Raw genomic sequence first — 14,611 nt, 5'->3', positions numbered from 1 at the left:
AATATAATGATCATTATGTTTGACACTGTTGAAATCAAGTAATTGTGACTGATTGTCCTATAATGCAATTATTAATAAAATTTGTGCTACCAGGCTGCTAGGAGCTAACCATCTCCTTATCTCCAAAGGCAGGGACATCAAAACTTGAATGGTCTTCTTTGCTTCCTCCTTGCAGGTCATTTTAAGAAGCTTAAAGGGTCCTTTCCAGATAAGAAAATAACTTAAGAAGCCAGCATTTGGCATTTTTAAGATGTCCAATGGTTAAGTGGAAAAATAAGGATAAATAATTATGTTGCATAACACAGGCAAATACCAATACAGAATTCTTTCTGGTTGCTTGTGTGTTCCCTCTAATCAGTTGCTCCTATGTCCAGTGTGAAATAGTTCCTTCAACAACAAAAAGGCAAGTATGCTACTGAGGTTGTTTCACACATGCAGGACATGTCAACCAAGATGGTTTACAAGTGTACAGTTTTTATTTGCACTACCAGTAATTCTGCCAGGCCTGCTGGAAAAAGATCTCGGTGAGGTCATGAATCTGAAAATCTAAATCAGTCTGTATGCAGTCATGCTTGTGAAGGCATGTGTGGTGGAAAGTATGCTGACCAGCTACAGCATGATCTGGTATGGGGACCCACGAGCATAAAACCCTGCAAAAGGTAGTGGACACAGCTCAGGACATCAGAGTCAAAACCCTCCCCAATATCGAATGCTGCTGTCAGAGAGCAGCGGCAACTGTCAAGGATCCCTATCACCTGCTCTGTTCTCACTAGGACCATCAGAAAAGAGATAATAGGGGCCACAAGACTTGCACCATCAGGTTCAGAAACAGCTGCTACCTCTCCACTATCAGACTCCTCCACAGCAAACTCAAACAAGGACTCATTTAAGAACTCTTGCTTTTGTACTTCATTGATTTTTTTTCTTGGTATTGCAGATTGTTTACATTTCTTTATTTGTTAACAGGTATACCTTGCCCACAGGAAAAAGAATCTCAGATTTGTATGTGATGGTATGTACACTAACAATAAATCTAAAATCTGAATCTGAAGGCAGGTATTGGCTTTCCAAGCTTGGATGTGTGTGTCATGTTCAATCAGCGACCATTAATATTTTCCTTCACAAATGATTACCTTGTTTGCAGTTTCACACCTGACACATTGTCTTGCACAATTAGTTCAAAGGAGGTTTGGTGATGATAGTATTAATCAGCAATCTTTCTCCCAGGTCCTTTACTTGGATTACACCTTGCTTGAATGCATCCTGCAGAATATGCTCCAGTTAGTGGCCAAAATTGGTCATGGATGACCAGAATGTTTCACCCAGACCACTGAGCTTCCATTTCCAAGGTAAAGGTCTTCCATCAGGAAATGAAGTTTGCTTTAACATGGATCCTTGGGAACAGCCTGTCAAATACAAAAGTCCCACATTATCGAGCTACTGGGGATGATATGGGTCAGATTACTGCATCTCTCTCCAAATTTGCCATAGGAAGGAACATTCCATAAGGAGGTGGATAATAGCCATTACAGCCTTGAGGCAGCTCATGATGGCTCCAAGTTTCTAAGTTTAGAACAACTGAATTATGAGGGTCTTTCTAACTACCGTTCAGGCTATGTCCTGTTGCATATAAATAAAAACATACTGCAAAGCTGGAGGAACTCAGCAGGTCTTTCAATGTCCATAGGAGACAAAGACATATTGCTGACATTTCAGACCTGAGCCCTTCTTCAAGCAAAAAAAAAATCAGGAAATCTCAGAATACAGACAATGTTGGCTGAGCGAGGAATCCAGAGCAACAGGTGTTAATTCAATATGATAAAGTGAGAGGTGAGAATTTATCATGACTGTGCAAAAGGAGACAGGGAAAAGAGGGAGAGACAATACTGAAGGAAGGCAATGGGGAAAAAGTGAGGGGAGTGATTTAACGATACCCAGAAAAGTCGATATTAATGCCATATGGTTGGAGGGTGCACTGTCAGAAGATGAGGTACTGTTCCTCCAATTTGCAGGTGGTTTCTGTCTGGAAGTGCATGAGACCATGGATAAACATGTCAGAAAGGGAATGGGATGGAGAAGTGAAATGGGTGGCCTCTGGGAAATCCATGCTATTGCGGCAGACAGTGCCAAGGTGCTCAACAAAGTGATTTACCAGTTTGCATCCAGACTCTATGATATAGAGGGACCACAATGGGAGCACCCGATGCTGTAGGGTTATAGCCTAGACACATTTTTCCAAATAAAATCCAGAATCTGCCTAATACAAATTGATATTGAACCATGAGGTTAAGTTTATCAAAGATCACACAAAAGGAGAAAGAAGGAAAATCTGTGAGCCAGTATGGCACTATGCCCTTTGTAAGAAATTATGTGATCTTAATTTCATCTTAAATGACTGCCATATCTTACCTTCACTACTCTACTCAAACAATTGAATTTAACTTTTTAGTTTATTCCCAATCCCACATCTAAAAATTTAATTCAAATTAGTAATAGAGAAATCCAATTTTTTTTAATAATATGCCTGAAGTTTGAGCAAAATTATGGCATGTTTAGAAGTACTGACAATATTTATATTAACAAGAATGGAGCTAGGAATAAAATCTCCAACAGGAAGATTTGTTTGGGTTAAGAATTATTTTTTTGTTGAGCTTGTTGTTGGTATCTTCAGTAGCTGTCTGGCTTTCAGGTTCAGGAGGAAGGGAGGGAGGTTATTTTCTTGTTGTTATGGCTTTATTAGTGTTAATTTTTTAGCTGCAAGGCTAACACCTGGAATTTTGATATCAATTGTGTTAATCAATATACAGTTTTAATTTAAAAATATGGTGAAATCTATTAATTTCTTAATTGTAACATAAAAGGCTTGAACCATCCTGTTAAAAGGAAGAAGTGTTTTTGCATATTAATCAACTTAAAGACACAATTATATTTTTACAAGAAACACAAATTTGTAGTCATGATCACTCTCATCTTATGACAAGGTGGAGAGGGCAGCACTTAGATTTTTCATTTCAGGCAAAAGTCAGGGAGGCATCGATTCTTATTAATCAAAATATTCCTTTTGCCCATCATTGAGTTGTATCTAATACAAATGGTTGCTATATTGTTGTTTTAGGGCATTTGTATAATAAAATGGTAGTTTTTGCTAAGGTTTATGCCTCAAATGTAGATAATGTGGACTTTTTTCTTCTCTACCAGAATTGAGTTTATACATTTGGGTGCTGAGTGGGGATTTTAATTGTAGTTAGATCTTGCTTTGGGTTCATCCCCTAACACTGTTACAATAGTAAATCCACCTTATTAATTCATCTTTCTTATCAGATTGTGGTATCCATGATGTTTGGCATTTCTTCATCCAAGTAGAAAGAGTGTATTCTTTCTTTTCATACATTCATCATATTTTTTCTCAAATTTACTATTTTCTTATTGATAATTAATTGATCTCACTAACTCAGTTTGTAATTATCAGTGTATTCATGCCCCTGTGCCATTATCCATGACCCTTCCTGACCTCCTTCAAATAATACATTTGCGTTTCAATTTGGCTTTACTATCAGATAATAACTTTGAAATTTATGGAGGAGAAGTTAACTTTTTTATTCAATACAAATACTTTGTTAGAAACTTCCTATTAGATTGTTTGGAATGCTACAAAAGCTTTTTTCAGGGGACTGATTTTTTTAAAAATATGCTGTGAATATAAGAAGGATGGTCAATAAAGGGGGATTCGAATTAGTTAATCAAATAAAACAAAACACAGGTCAATAATATGCTCAAGTTAAAAATCCTGATATTTGTAAAAAACAAGTTGAACTTCAAACAAAATTTGATCTCCTTTCAACCTATCCAATTGAATGCCAACTTTTGAAGAGTACGAGTCAGTTTTATATTTACAGTGACAAATCTGGTAAGATTTTTGCTAATCAGTTGAGAGGTTTTGAAGCCAAGCAGAAAATTACAAAGATTCAAATGGATGATGCTGAGATAAATGATACATTCAGGAAATTTTGTTCCCAACTTTATACTTCTGGATTTTCAGATGTTAACAGTTTGATGAACAGTTTTTTTAAAAATAAATTGATTATATAGCCTCTCACTTTCTTTGATTAACCAAGTGAGCTTAGAAATAGCTACTGCTATTTCTTCATTGTAATCTGGAAAATCTCCAGGACCTGATGGGTTCCCTGTGGAGTTTTCTTAAATCATTTTCTCAATTGCTTTCACTGCACTTAAATTATGTGTTATCTGATTTGTTTTAGCAAGGTAATCTTCCATCACATTTTAATGAAACATGTATATCCATTGTAGTAAACAAAGGTAAAGATCCAACTGAATGCTCCTCCTACATTCTAATTTCTTTAGTAAATGTTGATGTTAAAATCTTGGTGAAAGTATTGGCCCATAGATTGGAGAATATTCTATCATCACACATTTCTGAAGATCACACTGGTTTTATTAAAAACTGTTATTTTTATTTTAATATTTTGTATTTGCCTTCTAATGTGGTTCCTGGATGTGTTATTTCCTTAGATGCAGTGATAGCGTTTGATCAGGTAGAATGTAGATATTTATTTGTGATCTTAAAAAAATTCAATTTTGGCCCATGTTTTATTACGTGGATTAAATTTCCATATTCATGCCCTATGGCTTCAATTCTCACTAACTTTCAACATTCACAAGCTTTTAAATCGCCAATGGGGAACCCACCAAGGATGTCGTTTAAGTCCATTACTTTTTGATTTGGCCATAGAGCTATTAGCGATTTCATTTCAAGAGTGTGAGCAAATTTCAGAGATTTGTAGGAAGGGAATTGAACATAAAATTTGGCTTTATGCGGATGATCTTCTGGTTTTTTTTAATCAAGTCCTGACACTTCCTTACCCTCCATACTATCATTACTTTCTCAATTTAGTGAAGTTTTCCCTTGAATGTTCCTGAGTTAGTGTATTAATCAAAACTAGTCTCCCTTTTAAGATTGTGAGAAATCAATTTACCTATTTGGTATTAGAGCTATAAAGAATAATAAGTATATTTTTAAATAAAATTTCCTTGCTTTATTAAAACAAGTGACAAAGTTTCTAATGCAATGATCACTCCTGTCATATTAATTCTATTAAAATTAATATTTTACCAAATTTTTTATCTTTTTCAATCTGCACCAATTTTTATTCCCAAGTCATTTTTTGATTCACTTGATTTGGCTATATCATCTTGAATATGGAAGGGTAATTGCCTTCGTCTAAATAAAATTCATCTTCAAAAATCCAAAAGTAACAGAGGCATGAATTTTATTATTGAGCAATCAATATATGTAACCTTATGCTTTGGTGACATTTTTATAATTGAGTGGACTGCCCAGTATGGGTAGCAGATTTGAATTCCACTAAAACATTTCCATCTCAGCACTTCTCGGATCTTCACTTCCTTTTTCATTAAATTAATCAATTGATAATCCGGTTGTCACGTAGACTCTGAGAGTCTGAGTTCAGTTCAGAAAACATTTTGGATTTCTTGGTTTTTCTCTTTCAACTACTATTCTATCCCGTCATCTTTTACAATCTTCTTTACATGATTTTGCTCTTCATGATTGGTACAGATTGGGGATTGAACATTTCAAAGATCTTTTTATTGATAACAGTTTTGCATGAATTGAACAGCTTTCTGAAAAGTTCAACAACCAAAAACTTTTTTTTTCAAATATTTGCAAATCAAGCATTTTATCTGAGATACCCAATTTCCCTAGGGCACTTGATGTGAACATTATTGATATGTTTTTTTTCAGTTTACAACTTTCTCGTAAAGATCTAATATCCATTATTTATGATGTTGGTAGGTTTAAGATACGCTTGCTTAGTTAAAAATAAAAATACCTGGGAACAGGATTTCAGCCTTTCAGTGTCAGACAAGGTTTGCAATTCAATTTTTTAAGTTGGTTAATACCACATCCTTATGTGTACATCATTGTTCATTACAATTTAAAGTTGTATATAGGGCCAATATGTCTAAAGTTAAATTATCTTATATTTATCCAGATGTATACCCTTGCTGTGATAAATGTAAGAGGGGAGAGGCTTCTTTAATGTACATGTTTTGGACGTGTCCTAGTCTTGAAGAATATCAGAGAGATGTGTTTCAAACTTTTTCCTTAATCCTTAATTTAAATCTACAGCCTAATCCTTTGGTTGCTCTTTTCGGCATAACTGAAGAGGATGAGGTTCTTTTAACTCCAATCAAATGTAGAATTCTGTCTTTTGCCTCTCTCTTAGCCAGGCATGCGATATTGCTTTGATGGAAGGATGCTGCCCCGCCTACCCATGCTCAGTGGTTAAGGGACATTATGTCCTGTTTAAACCTAGAAAAGATCTGTTAATCAGTTAGTAAGTCAAATATAAGGTTTCAAATGTTGTGGGGACCATTGTTGAATCTTTTCCACCACCTTTAGACATAATAGAAATCCTAAACTTTAGTATTTTGTTGTTTAACTCCAGGAACAAATTATATCTTTCTTTTTTTAGCCATACAATAATGGTAAGGAGATGGGGTTTAGAGACATGACTATCCATGTAAAAATTATTAGATGTATCTATATTTTATATATTATGGATGCAAGTTATATGCCATTATAATTTGCTGACCTCTATAATTTACTATTTTTATTGTGCATTCTGTAAATGTACTATAGCTGCACATTTATGGAAAAGAAAACAATAAAAATATTATTAAAAAATTTAAAATTAGTAATCAAAGTTAACTTGTCTATATGTCTAAAAATTAACCCAGTTAAGATTGAGGATGCCATTTTTTTTTACTATTTCTTTTTCAATGTTGCAATGTTGCAACATTTTTTACAGATAAAGATTATTGCAAACATTTCTCTATCAAGTTGTAGATATAAATTTTGGTACTGCGATCACAAAAAGAAGGAATTTTAAGCATAAGTATCCATTAATTAGTTATGTATCTGGTCATATCATCGAGACTAACCTTCTCACACTGACCAAAATGTCTGATCCGCAATAGTCCCATCTTCCTACATGGCTCATATCCCTCTAAACATATCCTATTCATGTAACTATTCATTTTTTTCTTATCCCTAAATCCAGTGAAACACTGGGCTTGTCATTGGATATTCAATAAATATCTTGTTTTGCATAGTGTGAAAGATGACAGCTTTCTTGCTCATTACATCATCAAATTTGCATCCAAACATAAATTAGAGACAAGAGAAATATTGCAAATACTGGAACCTTGATGCTGGAGGAACTAATCAGATCACGGGGAAATATGATCAGTCAACCCTTTATCAATTAGAAAGGAGTAAAATCAAGTATATTTGTGAAGAAGCTGGGGAGGGGTGAAGAGCTAATAGGGCAGAGGGTGACAAGAGGTAGAGAGATAGGTAGAGGAAGAGACCATTGAAAGGGGAGCAAAGTTGGAGAGAAAAGTAAAAACAGGATTAGTTAAAGAAGATATGGAAACTGTTGAACCAGATAGAGAAATGGGTTCCCTAAAATTAGAAAAATTGATGTTCATATCATTGTATCTAGGGATGTTCAAGAGGAATATGAGTTTTCCTCTCATTTATATTTGGCCTCACCCTACCAAGTGATAAGGCCAAGGTCAGACATTTCTGTGAGCATTGAAATGGTTCTGACCTGGATGTTCAAGCACAGTCACTGACAGAATGCAGGAGTTAGCTTAAGTGATCACCCAATTTGCATTTGCTCTCAACGATGAAGAGAATGCCACACCAAATTCAGTAAGTTCGGTTTGACAATGTGCACGTAAAGCTCTGCTTCACGTAGAAAGTCTGTTTGTGGCTGTGGATGGAGGTAAGGAGGGAGCTGTAGGGACAAGTTTTGCACTTCGCGATTACAGCGGGAAGGGCCTAAGGGGGGGAATGGGGGGGGGGGGGGGGTAAAGAGGGTCTCAAGAGAGGGATCCCTCCATTAAATGGATAGGGGTAAAGAGATGAAGATGTGGCTGATGGTGGAAATCGTAATACCGAGATCAGGATGCCCTTTATCGACGACAGTTCAGCATTCGGTACCATCATCACCTCGAAACTGATCAGCAAACTCCAAGACTTGGGTCTCAATAGTCCACAGTGTAATTGAATCCTGGATTTCCTCACATCTCAACCACAATTAGTGAGAATTGGTAAGAACAATCTCCATCAATGGCAGACCACCACAGAGCTGCATTCTTAGACCCTTGCACTACTCGCTTTACACCGATAACTGTGTGGCTCGGTACAACAATAACACCATCTACAAATTTGCTGATGATGTATAAAAAGGATTGATGAGTCAGCATACAGGAGGGAGATTGAAAACTTGCCTGAATGGTGTACCAACACCAAAGAGCTGATTGTGGACTTCAGGAGGGGAAAACCAGAGGTGTATGATCTATTTATTGGTCATTGGGGGATCAATGGTAGAGAGTAAATTTAAATTTATGGGAGTCACTATTTCAGGGAATTTGTAGCACTGCTAAAGGCAGAGCTGCTGAAATAAATGCTGCCCACGTTAAGCAAATAAACCAGTAACTGCGTTTATTTAAACCACGCGCATTCCTTTTTAGGGGCGGCGACAGGCTCATGGAGTGATGTCATAATGCTGCGCTGAGGCCTGGTTGTTCCCCTGGCAATGTGCTCCTGCAGCCTGGAACTTCTGCACGGTGGGGGGAAAGTCCCTGTGCCCTGCTGCACTGACTGTTCACTATAGCGATTCGGCCATCGTGTGCGGGGTTGGCCTGGCCCGCTACAGATTATAACAAATCACAAGTCAACCTTGTGAGTGAAAGACAATAATGCCTCCCTTCCAGATAGTCTGAACATCTTCTAAATTTTTAAAATATATTCTAGGCATACAGCATGGTAACAGGTTATTTCAGCCCATGAGTTCATGCGCTCAATTTATCCCAATTAACCCAAATCTCCGCAACATTTCAAATGGTGGGAGGTAACCCACACCCTCAGGGAAAACCCTCGCAGACACGGGGAGAACGTACAAAGTCCTTAGAGACAGCGCTGGATTTGAATCCAAATTCCTGATGGTCTAAAGACATTGCGCTAGCCACTTCACTAAATGTACCACCCATTCCAAGCACAGTTTGATGAGAAGAAAAGGACGACGCCAAAGATAGCTGTGTCTCTGATGGACTCCCTGCAGAGCTGCAGATGAGGTGAGGAGAACCCTATTGAAGGTAAACCCACACAAGTCAGAGGGACCAGACAACATACCTAGTCGGGTATTGAAGGAAAACTCAGACCAATTGATGGAGGTTTTCACTGATATCTTCAATACCTTATTGCAGCAGTCCATCGTTCCCATAGGGTTCAAATCAACCACCATCGTTCCAGTACCCAAGAGAGTGACAATAACAGGCCTCAATGACTACCACCCTGTGGCACTGCCTTCCACTATGAAATGCTTCGAGCATCTGGTGATGGATCAAATCGAAGCACACATCTCAGAGATACTAGACCCATTTCATTTCACCTATAGTAGAATCCATTACATAGATGATGCTATAAACTTGTCCTTTTGCTCCACCCTGACCCATCTGGAGAACGACACCTTATAAGCCAGGCTGCTGTTCATTGACCAGCTCAGTATTTAATATGATCATTCCCCAGAGGCAGGTGGAGAAGCTGTCCTCACTTGGACTCAAAACTCCTGTCTGTAACTGGATTCTGGACTTCCTAATGGGAAGATTACTATCTGTCTGGGTCGTTAGCAGAATATAGAGGCACCATCACGCTGACCACTAGCGCAATTCACACCTGTGTGCTCAGCCCTCTCCTGTTCACGCAACTGACCCACGACGGCATTGCCAGATCCAGCTCCAACAATGTCATCATTTGTAGATGACACAACAGTCGTTGGCCTCTTCAGCAAAAGCAATAAGTTGCACTATGGAGAAGAGATGGAAAATCTCATGATATGGTGCGAAAGTAACAACCCGAGTCTCAATGTGGACAAGATGAAGAAGATGATTGTGGACTTCAGGAGGACCGGAAATGACCACCCTCCACTACACATCAACAACTCTGTAGTGGAGAGAGTGGAGAGCACCAAGTTCCTTGGAGTTCATTTAACTAGTGACCTATCGTGGGCACACAGCATCTCGTCACTTGTCAGGAAGGCACAACAGTGATTGCACTTCCTGAGAAGACTAAAGTAGACAAGGTAACTAGTCACCATGATGTCAACCTTCTACAGGAATGCTATCGAGAACATCTTGACCGGCTGCATCACAGGCAGAGAAATGGATCAGAGGTCAATCCACAGGACCATACGAGTGGCAGAGAGGATCACTGGAGTCTCCCTCCCTCCCATCAAAACAACGTGATCTACCGGGATCATTGTCTGAAGAGGGTGCGCAAAATCATTGAGGACCCTTTCAACCCCGCACACAGCATCTTTCAGCTGTTCCCATCGCAAAAAAGATACAAGGTCAGAGCTAGCACCACCAGTCTGAGGAACAGCTTCTTCCCATGGGCAGTGAGAATTCTGAACAACCAAAAGAAATGCTTACACTAACCATTTAAGACTCATATTTATGAAACAATACTTATTTATTTGTATATATGAATATGAGTTCTGCATGTGTATTGTTTGTCTCTACGTGTGTTATGACTGGATGTGCGTCTGCGTGTTTTCCACAAGGTATGGAGAACGCTGTTTCGTCAGTTATACTTGTGCAATCAGATGACAAATAAACTCGACCTGACCTTTCCTAGACCCAACACATAAATATCATCTGAATAAAGCACATCAGCTTCTCTACTTTCTAAAGAGTTTGCAGAGATTTGGCACAACATTGAAAACCTTGGCAAACTTCTAGAGATATGTCAAGGAAAGGGTGCTGACCGACTGCATCACCACCTGGTATTGAGGCACCAATAGCTCTGAGTGGAAAGACCTGCAAAAGATAGTAGACACTGCTGAGCACATCACCGGCAAATCTCTCCCCAATCCATTGAGAACATCACTATGAATGCTGTTGTTGAAGAGCAACAGCAAATCATCAAGGATCTTCACCATGCTCTGTTCTCCCTGCGGCCATCAGAAAAGAGATACAAGTGCCACAAGACTCATACCACCAGGTTCAGGAACAGTTACTACCCCTCCACCATCAGACTCCTCAATGACAAACTCAATCAGAGACTCATTTAAGAATTTTCACGTGATTTATTATTGAACATTATTTTCGGTATTTTACACTTTGTTTGCATTTCTTTCTTGTTAACATTTCTCTCTTTTGTATTCACATCTTTCCTTGAGTACAGTTTTTTTTGCACTACTGAAAGTAATTATGTCTGGCCTGTAGGAAAACAAATCTTAGGGTTGTATGTGATGTCACGCATGTACTCTGACAATAAACCTGAACTTTGAACAGAAGTGTTTGAAGATAATGCGTCAGATGCAGATTACAGCCATGCATACAGCAAGGGCCCGACCTATGCCTGTTCCACTTCCACTTCTCTGTTCCACTTCCTAATTCTCCCTATGTGACACGAATGACTGCAATGGTGCTACCTTTTTATACCATAGAACCGAAACAGGTTACCTTGGCCCCTATAGTCTGTGCTGAATCATTTTTTTCATAGTCCCACTGACCTGCACCCAGTCGATAGCCCTCTATTCCTCTCCCGTCCATGTTCCTGTCCAAATTCTTCTTAAATATTAAAATTGAGCCCACATTTACCACTTCAGCTGGAAGCTCATTCCATACTCTCACAACTCTCTGTTTCCCCTCATGTTCCCCCTAAACCTTTCACTTTTCCCCTTAACCCACGTCCTCTGGTTTGTATCTTAGCTACCCTCAATGGAAAAAGGCCTATCTACATTTACTCTGTCTATCCCCCTCATAATTTTAAATACCTCCATCAAATCTCCCCTCATTCTTCTATGTTCCAGGGGATAATACCTGTTAAACCTTTCCTTGTAACTCAATTCCTTAAGTCCAAGCAACATCCTAGTAAATCTTCTCTGCGCTCTTTCTATCTTATTGATATCTTTCCTGTAGTTCGGTGACCAAAACTGCACATAATGCTCCAAATTTGGCCTCACCGTCTTGTACAACTTTAACATAACTTCCCAACTCCTGTACCCAATACTTTGATTTATGAAGGCCAATATGCCAAAAGCTCTCTTTACAACCCTATGTTGCCACTTCCAGAGAATTATGTATCTGTATTCCCAGATCCCTCTGATCTACTGCACTTCTCAGTGCCCGACCATTTATTGTGTATGTCCTATCTTGGCTTGTCCTTCCAAAATGCAATACCACCCTTAAAAAAAACTCAACAATGTCACTAAATTCACTCCCAACTTCTATCCTGCCCTTAATTTATTCTCTGCCGGTGAGATCAGCACAATCCCACCACCTGTTACATCTTCCATTTCCCACCCCTATCCATTGTTATCATAGAAATCAATCTCTTCAAGACACCCTGGTCCAGACTTCCCTCCCTATCCACCTTTCTAACCCCTTAGGTACTTCCTGCTGTAATCACAGAAGGTTCAAAACATCTTCCTCCCCATCTAGCCTCCACCTAGGGCCAAAATCAGACCTTCCAGCTGAGGAATAGCTTTTTGTGCACATCATCCAAACTACTGCATTCTGGGTACTTGGTGTGGCATTCAGTGAAACCAAACTCAGATTTGATGTCTGCTTCACTGAACTCCTGTCTGTAAGTCTAAGCTTGAATTCAACCACTTCAATTTGCTGCAGCATTCCCACATACAAGTGCTTGTCCTTTTCTTCATCCATATCAGGGTGAAGCTAAATGCATATTTGAGAGGAATAACATATTACATTCCTCCTGGACGGCTGTCAACCAAATTGCACGAGTATCAAATTGTTTAACTTTAGGTAATTTCTACCCACACCCCCCCCCCCCCACTTACATCTGGTTCCATCTTTTCTTTACCTACACCAGTTCTTACTGTTCTAACTTTTCCATGCCAGTGGGCTCTCCCTCTACCTGCCTCTCCTTCTCTTCCAATACTCTATCTACTTTTAGCCCCTCCTCAGCTTCTTTCCACCCTGATATACTTTTTGGCTTTAGTCTCAATAAAGGATACCAAACCAAAATATTTCAACTAATGAGTTCACCTGGTATCTGATTGTTTGATCAATTAGTGACTTCCCAGTCTTCAGTCCAAAGTTTAAAATACAACACAAATGGATTACAGAACTCAAAACATGCAATTTCCTACTGAATACCTGATGTCAAAACATCATTGACTGAGCAAGTTCAAAGCAAAATATTGACAACCTTCTGCTGCACTTTTTTACTAATTTCCATATAACTTTGTGCTTTAACATTAATACCTTTTGTTATCCTTCCACATTGTTCAATTAAAGTATTTGTCTTATGCCTCAATGATTAGAATCTAATGCATTATTCTAGATGAGTATTGATTAAAATATAATGTATCTTATTACTTGGTATTTCAGACTGCATTGCTGATTAGTTCTGCTGTGATGATAGAACCCACCTGTCAATCCCTCACCATTAGCTTATTTTAACTCTGTTATAATTACTTCGATGCTTCAACATACAGCATATTCATCCTTTTCAATATGAAAATCAACCCAATTTCTACTGACCTTAATCCAGATTATTTATATCTGAATAACAGCATCAGCATCAAATTACAAAACATTCCATTATTTTGTAATGTGCACAAAATCACCTTCTGTCTGTTGTCAGGCAAAGAGCCGCCATTTATGTCATCTAGTGCCTCTTATGGTTAGGGAGAAAGAGAACCAAAAGAGTCCCTTCAGAGTCATTGTGTCCGTGGATTCGCCTCCAGTGCACATGCAGCCTCTGCAACCACACAAACTCCTGTCCGATCTATTGTCAACCCAATTTCCAGATCCAAACTTCCGACATGTTCATGAATCCTTCAATGCCTAAGGCCCTTCAGGACCCTTTTTTGCCCTCAGCACCCTCTTGAATCCCAGCTCTGATACTTGGTTCCTATGAGCCAGCCTCCAGTAGCCTGCAGTCCATGCAGGTCTCCCCAACACAAATCGCCCACAGCTTGTGTGGGTGCCTCAGAAGCTGAATCCCTCGATGATCCACTGCCCTTGTCACCTTCCTGTAGGGTCATCTCCTCTTGCATCTCCCTCTCAACTGTGGGGGGCGGGGGGTGCAGAGTTCTCCCCATTTCCGATGCCCTGCACCAGTCCACTACTCCCTGGAGTCTGCCACTCCTCGTGGCCATTTCCAGAGCAGGTGCTGCCATCTTGGACAAAAACCAATGTTTGCAGGATTTTAGTTTAAAAAGTACCATTGGCTCCTCAAACAGGCCTTTTACTGGCTGAATGGAGCCACCGGCATTAGGACCAGATAGTTCAATCATTGAGAACTGTGCTGTCTCCACTGCCTGCTCTCCTGGTTCTGCACCAACAGTGCTGCTACGATTACAACACCTCTAGCAATGCCACCCCTTTTTTTATACATCATATCTATCTCTCGACCTCAGCATATGAAACTCTAACTTACTTTTGCATCAAGTTTTACATAGAATACACATTCTAAAGCAACTCAATCTTATTGCACTATATTGGGAAGGATTGTGGCTGCCAT

General features: G+C 39.0%; 1 protein-coding gene across 7 annotated transcripts in view; it reads right to left on the bottom strand.

The window, feature by feature from the left end:
- The window catches only part of ikzf2 (IKAROS family zinc finger 2), a 199,189-nt gene that overhangs the window by 155,252 nt on the left and 29,326 nt on the right, over positions 1 to 14,611 (bottom strand). Inside the window, exon 2 of one of the 7 annotated variants that reach the window (XM_069933959.1) lies at positions 1,134 to 1,406. The exons of the other annotated variants lie outside the window; for them this stretch is intronic. The gene's annotated coding sequence lies outside the window, so the exon portion shown is untranslated. The remainder of the gene's footprint in view (positions 1 to 1,133; positions 1,407 to 14,611) is intronic. 7 annotated transcript variants of the gene reach the window in all.

Source organism: Narcine bancroftii, chromosome 4, assembly GCF_036971445.1.
Source record: "Narcine bancroftii isolate sNarBan1 chromosome 4, sNarBan1.hap1, whole genome shotgun sequence".
NCBI lineage: Eukaryota > Metazoa > Chordata > Chondrichthyes > Torpediniformes > Narcinidae > Narcine > Narcine bancroftii.
Note: the sequence above shows the minus strand (reverse complement) of the source record. Positions and strands in the feature narration are given on the sequence as shown.